This window comes from Lissotriton helveticus, chromosome 4_1 (assembly GCF_964261635.1).
Source record: "Lissotriton helveticus chromosome 4_1, aLisHel1.1, whole genome shotgun sequence".
In the NCBI taxonomy this organism is placed as follows: domain Eukaryota; kingdom Metazoa; phylum Chordata; class Amphibia; order Caudata; family Salamandridae; genus Lissotriton; species Lissotriton helveticus.
The window spans coordinates 52,745,651-52,755,265 of record NC_136063.1 but is presented as its reverse complement, the minus strand read 5'-3'; positions in this window follow the sequence as shown (position 1 = coordinate 52,755,265).

The window sequence follows — 9,615 nt, the reverse complement described above, 5'->3', positions numbered from 1 at the left end:
CTTCCTCACCCCTTTCCCTCTCTGACACTCTCTGGTCAGGGGCACTGCCGAGCCTTTGGACACAAACTCTCTCCTCCCCAAGATGCTGTTCCCAGTTGCGCTTTTCCCGGCTCCAGTGCTGCCAATGAGGGCTAGCCTCAGTTCAGCTGATCCATCTGTGGAAGGAACATTCACAAGTGAGTTCAAACACTGATCAAGAGAGAGATTTCATTACATGATAGTGCAAACGCTAATTCACATTTCCCCTTCTGGAGCTCCCTCTACAGGACAAAAGAAGGACGGGTGTGAAGTGTAGCTATTTAGGGATATCTACCCTAGTGTTGTTGGGTAAATAACCAATGTCTAGGACTTCCACACCATTTACTGAGCTTTGACTAAAATGGCTCCTGACCCCCCTCCCTGAGGCACATCACTCACCTCAAACTGCTCCAGCTCAGTAATGAGACCTCCTGTGTCTCACGCCTCACACTGAGGCCTCTCACAAGGCTTTGGATACAACCCCCTTAATCTCCATGTCCACTCCTAATATATAAAGCCCTCCCAGCTGATTGCAGTTCATTTTCGGCTGTTATCAGCTGTTCATGGCCATTTCATAATGTTTCATCGTGTAAATGTGTTTAGTGCATTCTGCTGCCCACGTTATATAGTGAGAAACAGATACATAGCACTGGATGGTAATTGTCTGAAGGCCAGTGTGACATTAGTCCACAAAAGCAACATCACTTTGACATCATCTCTCACCCTGAAGAGGATCATGAGTAAAAGTGTTAAATACATGCAGACAACAAAGCAGCTGTGGGGGCCCTGGATGAAGGGTCGAAAGCTTCTGCCACAATATCGCTGATGCCCTTCCTGGTTCCATTTCCTATAATTCTGAATCCCTAAGTTCACATACCTACGGAGTGGACTCATGTTAGATGCCCAATGGCAGATACTCAGCAGATACTTGGTGCTTGTTGGAAGCTGGCTCTGTATATACTATATCCACAACAAAAGACCTGCCCCTCTATTATGTAGAAACAGCCGTTTCCCACATACCTTAACTGATACCTATCATAAGGTGTCAATCTCCAGTGAGTAATTATTACCCTACTGCTTCTATATGCTATAATAGTCATTAACTCGAGTCTAAAAACCTCTATAACTGTGTGTGTTACTGCAGCAACCCACAACCCCTCACAGACCCTTCTAAGAAAACAACTTTCAAAAAAGGGGGGAGGGAAGTCGGCAGGGCCTCACGGGAGCAACACCCGGGGAGGAATAAACAGACTGGTACTCGTCTGTGTCCTCACGTTCTCATCATCAGCCTCTGCCGACTTGTAACAAAAATGGGGGATAACAAACAGTGCAGAAAACAAAAACCATATATGTTCTCTGTGTAAGTGACCTAATGCGGTTTGGCCCACTCTGACCTCAAAGTGTGGCACCACCACCGTTTAAAAAGAGCAGAGCTACACTAATTTATTGATTTGAGGTTTTTTGTAGAGCGCGTAGTAACCCGTGAGCATCCCAGCGCTAGAACCTGCAGAATCAAGAGGGAGCAGCAGCGGAGGAAGAGGGGGATCATGGGAAAAGGAAAGTTTTTAAAGATTTCCTGAAATGGAGAATGTTTGGTTCGGTTCTTAGTTTGCGTGGGAGGTTGTTCCAGTGCTTTGCAGTATTTACCGAGAAGCGGCGGCCTCCAGACCTGGCTTTTTTCACTCTGTGTACCATGATGAAGTTCTCTTGGTTTGACCGGAGTGACCTGGTAGCTGCGTAAGGGGTAATGAAATTTTTGAGAATTGGGGGACCTTTGTTGTGAAGGAGTTTATGAGCCAGGCAGAGGGCCTTGAAAACCACCCTCTCTCTGACTGGAAGCCAATGAAGTTGCTTCAAGGCAGGTTTTGCTGATGATCTTGCTGGGGTGTTAGTTAGGAGCCGGGCAGCGGCGTTTTGGATTTTCTGTAGGGTATTGAATGTGGCTTCCGGGGCTCCCAAGTAGATTGCGTTGCTGTAATCCAGCCTGGACAAAATGAGGCCCTGGATCAGCAGTTTCTGGGAGATAGGGGGTAACAAGGGGAGCACCTTCCTACAAGCTCTAAGGAGTCCAAAGCATATTCCCGCTGTTTTCTTTGCCTGGACTCTGAAGGTCAGAGCTTTCTCGAGCCATACACCCAGGCTTTTAACTTCATTTTTGGGAGAAGGGGGGTCGCCTAGGCAGGCGGGCCAGATGTTGGGTGGCAGGGAGGCTCCTTTTTGTCCAAGCAGCAAGATTTCGGTCTTGGACCCATTGAGCTTGAGTGCGGAGGTGTTCATCCAACCATGGATTTCCGTAAGACAGCCGTGAAGATTGGAGGGTTCTTGGTTGGGGTGTGAGAGGGTCACCACCAGCTGGGTGTCGTCAGCGCAACTGATAATCGTCACTCCAAACGGGGTGACCAGCTCCTCCAACGGGGACATATAAACGTTAAATAACGTTGGGCTTAGTGATGAACCCTGCGGTACTCCACAACGGAGGTGGACCGCAGGGGAGTGGCTGTCATTCTCCCAGACTTGGAACGAGCGGCCATCGAGGAACGAGGCAAGCCACTTGAAGGCCGTGCCCTTCACTCCCGTGTCTCTCAGCCGCTGGATTAAAACCTGGTGATTGACAGTGTCGAAGGCTGCACTGAGGTCCAGGAGGATCACTGCCACTGATCCTCCTGAGTCTAGAATGCTTCTGGCCTTCTCCACTGCCGCCAGGAGGGCGGTGTCGGTGCCCTGGCCTGGGCGGAAGCCTGTCTGGGAGTTCCTGAGCAGGTTGTTCGCTTCCAGGAATAGAGATAGTTTTTTGTTCACAAGTTTCTCTGTGATTTTGCTATTTCCTGGGAGGAGGGAGATTGGCCTGTAGTTGGCTAAGTCCTGAGGGTCCAATGAAGGTTTTTTCAGGAGCCCTTTTACAGCAGCTGCTTTCCAACTAGGAGGGACCTCTCCCTCCAGTAGAGAGGCATTGATGAGGGCCGTGAGTGGAGGGATGATGGTGGGGGCCACTTTTTTGAGGAAGCGTAGGGGGGCCGGGTCGCAGGGAGAGCCACTCTTGATTGTGGCAAGCGTCGTGGCTACCTCTTCTGTGGTGACTGGACCGAAAGTGTCAAGAGAGGGTACCGAGGAATCGACGTGCCGGCCATGACAAGAACGGGGGATGCGGCAGTCTGAGCCTGTGCCACCGCTGTCAATAGAAGGAAGGGAGGAAAGGATTTTTGGGATTTTCTCGTCGAAAAAAGTAGCCAGCTTAATGCATTTGTTTTCCGCGGATTTAGGATCCGTGGGTTTTACTGGGGGATCTGGGACATGAAGAAGTTTTTTTAGGATAGTGAAGGTTTCTTGAGCGGAGCAGGATGCGTTTTTAATTTTTTCCTCAAAAAATGAACTCTTAGTTTTATGAAGCGCAAGTTTGTAAGTTCTTAAGGTGGACCGGAACATTTCTTTCTTGTCTGCTGATTTGTCTTTCCTCCATGTGCGTTCAGTTCTCTTGCATTCCTTCCGTAGAACATTCAGTTCAGGGGTGTACCAAGGGGAAGGGTTAACTCTCTTGGTGCGTTTGAGGGTGCTAGAGAGGGGTATGAGGCAATCCAGAGAATGGGTGATCCAAGCATTAAATTCAATGTCGGCGGTTATAGGGTTCTGAGTGGGAGAGGGGATGGAATCCCTGAGTTTGAGTGCCCAGTCTTCTGGTATAAGTTTGTGCCAACGCCTAGTAAGAGTTCTGTTTTTAGGCAGTTGGGGGAGGGAGGTGTTAAGGTGCCAATCGATGGGAATCAGGAGGTGGTCTGTCCAGGGCAGGGGGAGTGGCGGGCAGGTTTTAAGGTCCTGGATGTTTGTAAAAATCGGGTCCAGTAGCTGACCTTTGTCGTGAGTGGCCTGAGAGTTCATTAGGTGAAGACCAATAGAGGCAAGGTCCAGCCGTAAATCGGCTGCGTGGGTGTCCACTGGGTCTAAGAAGTGGAGGTTCAAGTCTCCTAACAGAAGGAAGTTAGGGGACGTCGTGGCCATAAGAGTTACATGGTCAATGAGCCTGCTGGTGAACTCGGCAAGTGGACCTGGAGGGCGGTATACCAGCAGCCCAGACAGGGACTTTTCTGGCGAAATTTGTACGGTGTAGTGGCAGCTTTCACAGTCTTTAATGTTGCCGTCAGCAATTCTGCAGGTAAGGTAATCTTTGTAGATTATCGCTAAACCGCCTCCTCTGCCACACGGTCTGTTCAATGTGCAAATTTGGTGGCCGGGAGGGAGGGCATTAACGATATCGGCGCCGTTGTTAGAAGTAAGCCATGTTTCTGTAAGAAACAGAATGTCAATGGCGTGATCTAGAATTAGGAGGTTTAACTCGTGGGCGTGCTTGACAATCGATCTGCAATTGAGGAGGCCGAGTTGAAGGCTACGATGTTCTGTCTCCGCGCGGGGCGGGTTGCAGAGATTGCAGCGGATGAAAGAGTCATCTCCCGTATAAGTGTAATTACAGGAGGGGAGTTTATGCGGGTTCAGAGCCAGGAGCATGTCTCGTGTATAGGTAGGGCAGCGCCTTGGCGAAATGGGCATAGCGTCCGGGCCGGGGGCCGTCCGGGCCCGGACGGGCCCAGACGGGCTTGCCTTAGGCTCGCCTTCGGCGCGCAGTCGGCGCGCCCGCTGCGCCCGTCCGCTGCGCTTCCTCCCCATACACATGTTTTATCGAAGGGAGTGACGTGAAGGGGGCGTGGCCTCGATGGGGGCGTGGCCTGTGTGCACGCCGGCGATGGCGGCAGCTGAGAGGTTTTGCCGGGGGGCCGCAGCTGTGATAGAATCCACAGCACGGTGTACCAGCGATCAGCAGAATGCTTGGTGAGTGCTTTTTTTTTAAAATCAAACACAACAACAATATAGTGACTCACAAGTGAATAGGTTTAAAAGTTAGACAGCTTTAAGAAAAAGACTCCCGGCTTTCCGCCTCAGGAGTGAAGGTTCAACTGGACGAAGAGGTGTGGCGCCGCGGCCAGGGCGACTGACGCTGGAATCTGGGGACCACGGTTCGATCCCCGGCTCCGGCGGCAGGTCAGCCGAGCACCATGTGACTCTGGGCAATAGCTCGCTTAATCTTCCCGACGGCCCCCCAGCGCCTAGAGACCCTTACGGGTGATTGTGCGCTTTACAAATGTGGACTTTACTTTACTTTACGCTCGTATTTCAGCGCCAGTTATAGGGCAAAGGGGCGTGGCCTCGATAGGGTAGGGGGCGTGGCCTCGATGGGGGCGTGGCCTGTGTGCACGCCGGCGATGGCGGCAGCTGAGAGGTTTTACCGGGGGCCGCAGCTGTGATAGAATCCTCAGCGCAGTGTACCAGCGATCAGCAGAATGCTTGATGAGTGCTTTTTTTAAAAATCAAACACAACAATAATATAGTGACTCGCAAGTGAATAGGTTTAAAAGTTAGACAGCTTTAAGAAAAAGACTCCCGGCTTTCCGCCTCAGGAGTGAAGGTTCAACTGGAACTAGCTAAATTACTTTTATTCCATGCTGTGTGCCCACTCTATTAAAATCAAACCAACATGTTTCATTGCAGTGATAGACTTACCTGCAATTTCATCAGGGTTTTGGGTCTGCTCGATCTCTGTACTGTACGTTAATTCTTCATTTATTGTACCAGGTAGCAGCTGTGTTCATATATACCAGCGCCCCCGTAGAAGAAAGTTGAAAGTTTTGAAAGTTGTTTTCTTAGAAGGGTCTGTGAGGGGTTGTGGATTGCTGCAGTATCACACACAGTTATAGATGTGTTTAGACTCAAGGTAATGACAATTATAGCATATAGAAGCAGTAGGGTAATAATTAATCACTGGTGATTGACACCTTATGATAGGTATCAGTTAAGGTATACGGGAAACGGCTGTTTCTACATAATAGAGGGGCAGGTCTTTTGTTGTTGATATGGTATAGAGTGGGAGCGACCTGTTCATATCCTTTTATCCCCCCTGGGCTCGCAATTGTTTAGAGTCTGTATATACTATACCAAAATAAGTTACGGAGTCCCAGAGGTATAGCAGAGGCTAAAATAGGTAAGAGCAAACAGCTCTCTTTGATATAGTGTGGGCAAGCAGTTAGGACTATCCAGTGGATGTGTTAAGCATTTAGGGCCATATGTATCAAACTCTGATTTTGTGAATCTCAAATTGCTATTTTTTGCGAATCACTATTTGAGAATCGCAAAATGCTATGTATGTAGGATTTGCAAATAATTTTGTGAATCCTACATATTCCTTAATTGCGTATTTGTAAATTGAAATTCACAATTAAGGAATACCTCCCCATTCATTCCTATGGGCCTATAGGCCCATAGGAATGAATGGGAAGACATTCCCAATTTGCGATTCTGAATGAGAGAATCGCAAATTGAGAATGCAATTTCAAGGATGCCAAGGTGTCAAAAAGACACCCTGTTGCACCCCTGAAATGTGCATGTGTGCACATGTGGTACACATACATGCCCTAATGGTATGTATGTGTGCCACATGGCACTTTGAAAAATGCAAAAAAGTGCATTTTTTAGAGAAATCGCACATTACCACCAACTTGAAGTTGGTGGTAATTTGTGATTCTTAAGGCCAAATTGCACTTTTCTGTGCTTCTTACATTGCATTTAAGGAATAGCAAGTTGTGATTCCTTAAATGCAATCGCAAAATAGGGAATCACAAATTTTGCGATTCCTTATTTTGCGAGGCAGTTTTACTTTCATACATACCACTGAGCCCAATTGCGTTTGCAATCGCAATTTGGAATGATACATATGGCCCCTATTGTTTTCACTCTATCAAGGCTGAGGGTACACACTCAGAGACAATTAGGTAAGTATAAAAAAGGTATACTTGTGGTTTATTGTAGAACCAAGCAGGACATGGCACAGGTAGGCAATATATATTTGGAAATGCACAACTGTTCAAGGAAATTCAGTTGTACCTCCAATTGTAACAGTGACAGATTTGTATCACTTTAAAATGCAATTTAAATCACACAATACTTGCTTTCTATTTACTTTCAGACTACTTTGGATTACTTTGATTCGTGGGGGTGGTATGCGTAGATACCACAACCTAGGATTTCTACATACAAGGCAAGCATGAATTGTTATACTTTGCATTAGAGTTTACTTTTCCCCATCCATTAACAGTTCCCCAAAATCTCGTACCATGGATTCCCAGGGGAGAAAAGTGGTATCAGTTTTGGAGGTATGTACTCGACTTACAAGGGTGCGCTTTTGGGGTTAGGACCAAGGTTCCCCAAAGTCTAGATGGGCACTCAATTTGTACTACCAGTGGCACTGAGGCATCCGGGTGAAGAGTGCAGGGGGGAGTTGAGATCTTGGGTGATGCCTGGACACTGTTGGTTGGGCCACTCAACACTGTGGGACATTGGTGCAGGGGTGTCTTCTGATTCTTTGGTCTGCGGTCGGTCATGGTTGAAGTCTGTCGGTCGATCGCGGTTAGGCTTCCTGGACCGCTTTAGTTAAGGTAGAGTTCATCTTACCACCTTCAGGTTAATGTTGCATGTCTTGTCTTGTAGCTTGAGGGAGATGGGGGTCACCAGATCCCAGGCTAGGATTACTGGGGAAACCTCCTTGGGATGTTGGGCCTCTCGGTCTCGGCCGTGGAGCCAGGTGCAGAGTGGTGCAGAATCATAGAGTTGACAGAATCTGGATTCTGGGGATTCATTTTTGTTTAAGCAATTCAGGTGATTAAGGGAGACAGAGTTCATCAGTTGAGTGCAGAGCACGACCTCCGGGCTCTGATGGTCTACTGCTGCGGAACACGCTGGGTTCTTTACTGTAGGCAAGTCGTAGTTGGGGCAAGCCGTTAGGGCTAGGGCCAATGCAGTTGGTGTCCTCTTCTCCTTCCTGTGTCCTCACGGTTCTTCTGTTCTTCTTTTTTCCTGAAATCTGAGGAGGCAAAGTTCAGGGTTGACCCTAAATACTAAATTAAGGGGCATTAAAAGAGGTGCAGGTCGGGATCAATGGGTCCCCTCCTTGTGGTGGGTATACGCCTCACTCCAGTGGAAGGGGCATGAGCCTCTTCCTAATTGGCTGAGTCCAATCATCTTCAAATTGGAGGGGACTGAGATTAGTACTTAACCTTGCTTCTCCCACCCGAGGGGTGAGATTAGCAAAGGTAGGCATATCTCTCTTCTTAGCTTGGGTTTCCCACTGATTCTCCCATCCAAAGTGGGGGCCGGAACCGGTGGGAGTTAGCTGCTGGGGGCAGCAAAAAGAAGGGACAGCGCCCAAGGGTGGCAGGCCTTTGAAGCATCCCCTATTGTGAACCCATCAAATTCCTGGGGGAGGAGGATTGACACATCTGCGCAGGATGGGCTTTGTTTCTGGACCCAGAAAGCAGAAACCCTCCACCCAAGGATCCAGAAACCTGTCTTGTGGTGGTAAATGGTGGGCAGCCATTCAGGGACCGCCCCAGGGCTGGTCGATTTTCAGGGAGCATCAATAAGATGCCCTCTGAGTGCATTTTACATTAAATCCCACCCTGGTATTAGTGTGGGTTGAATGTGCTGAGAAGTTTGCAACCAAACCTCCCGGTTTTTAGTGAAGCCATTATGGAGTTCGTAGTGACCACCTTCCAGACCATATACTCTTTTTGGGTTTGCTATACTTACAATGCCTAAGAATGGACTTAGACACTGTAGGGGTACAGGGCTCATGCCTCTGTACCTTCACCTTAGGGCTAGAGCACCCTGCTAGAGGTATAACTTACCTAGGCCCTAGGCAGTAGATCACAACCATGGGACACAGGGATGTGTATCATGTCAATTCTTCACTTTTCTCTGCACCAAAACACATAGCGTGCAGTAGCAGAGTGAGTGGGTTAAGGTACTGGGCCACTGAGGTTCGTACAATTGGCAGTGCAGCTCTTAGAAGTCTTCCTGGTCACAGTGCCCTTGGTACCCATGGTACCTTTTACATTGGGCTTGTCTGTGGCCAGGGGTGTACCAATTTTGGGTACAACTGTGCAGTCTTGGGAAAGAACACAGGCCCTGGGAAACTGAGTGGCAGGTACCCAGGGCAAATCACGTCGAGTTGCATGAGATATCAGGCAAAAAATGGGGTAACCATTTAAAAAGAGCCACTTAACTAAGCAACCCCCCCAAACGAAAGAGGATGAGACTAACCTTTCCCAAGAGAGTCTTCATTTTTTAAGTGGAAAATCAGGAAAGACCATCCGCATTGGCATGGGTAGTCCAAGGTCTATGTTCCAGTGTAAAATCTATTTCCTGTAGGGATATGAACTACATCAAACATTTTGGGTTTTCTCCTTTCATCTGCATTACCCATCTGAGAGGCCAGTGGTCAGTTGAGCTAGGAAGTGAGTACCAACAGGTATTTTCTCAGCTTCCTCAGGGACCAAAATACAGCACAGACCTCCCTCTCAATGGCACTCCAACGCTGCTGTCTGGGAGGATACTTCGGCTTATGAAAGCAACAGGTTGGTCTTGTCCATCATCATTTGTCTGGGATAGGACCGCTTCTTTCCCCAGCTCAGATGCATCAGTCTGCACTATGAAATGCTTGGAGTAATCTGGAGCTTTGAGAATAGGTGCTGAGTACATTGACTCTTTTAGAGTGTCTAA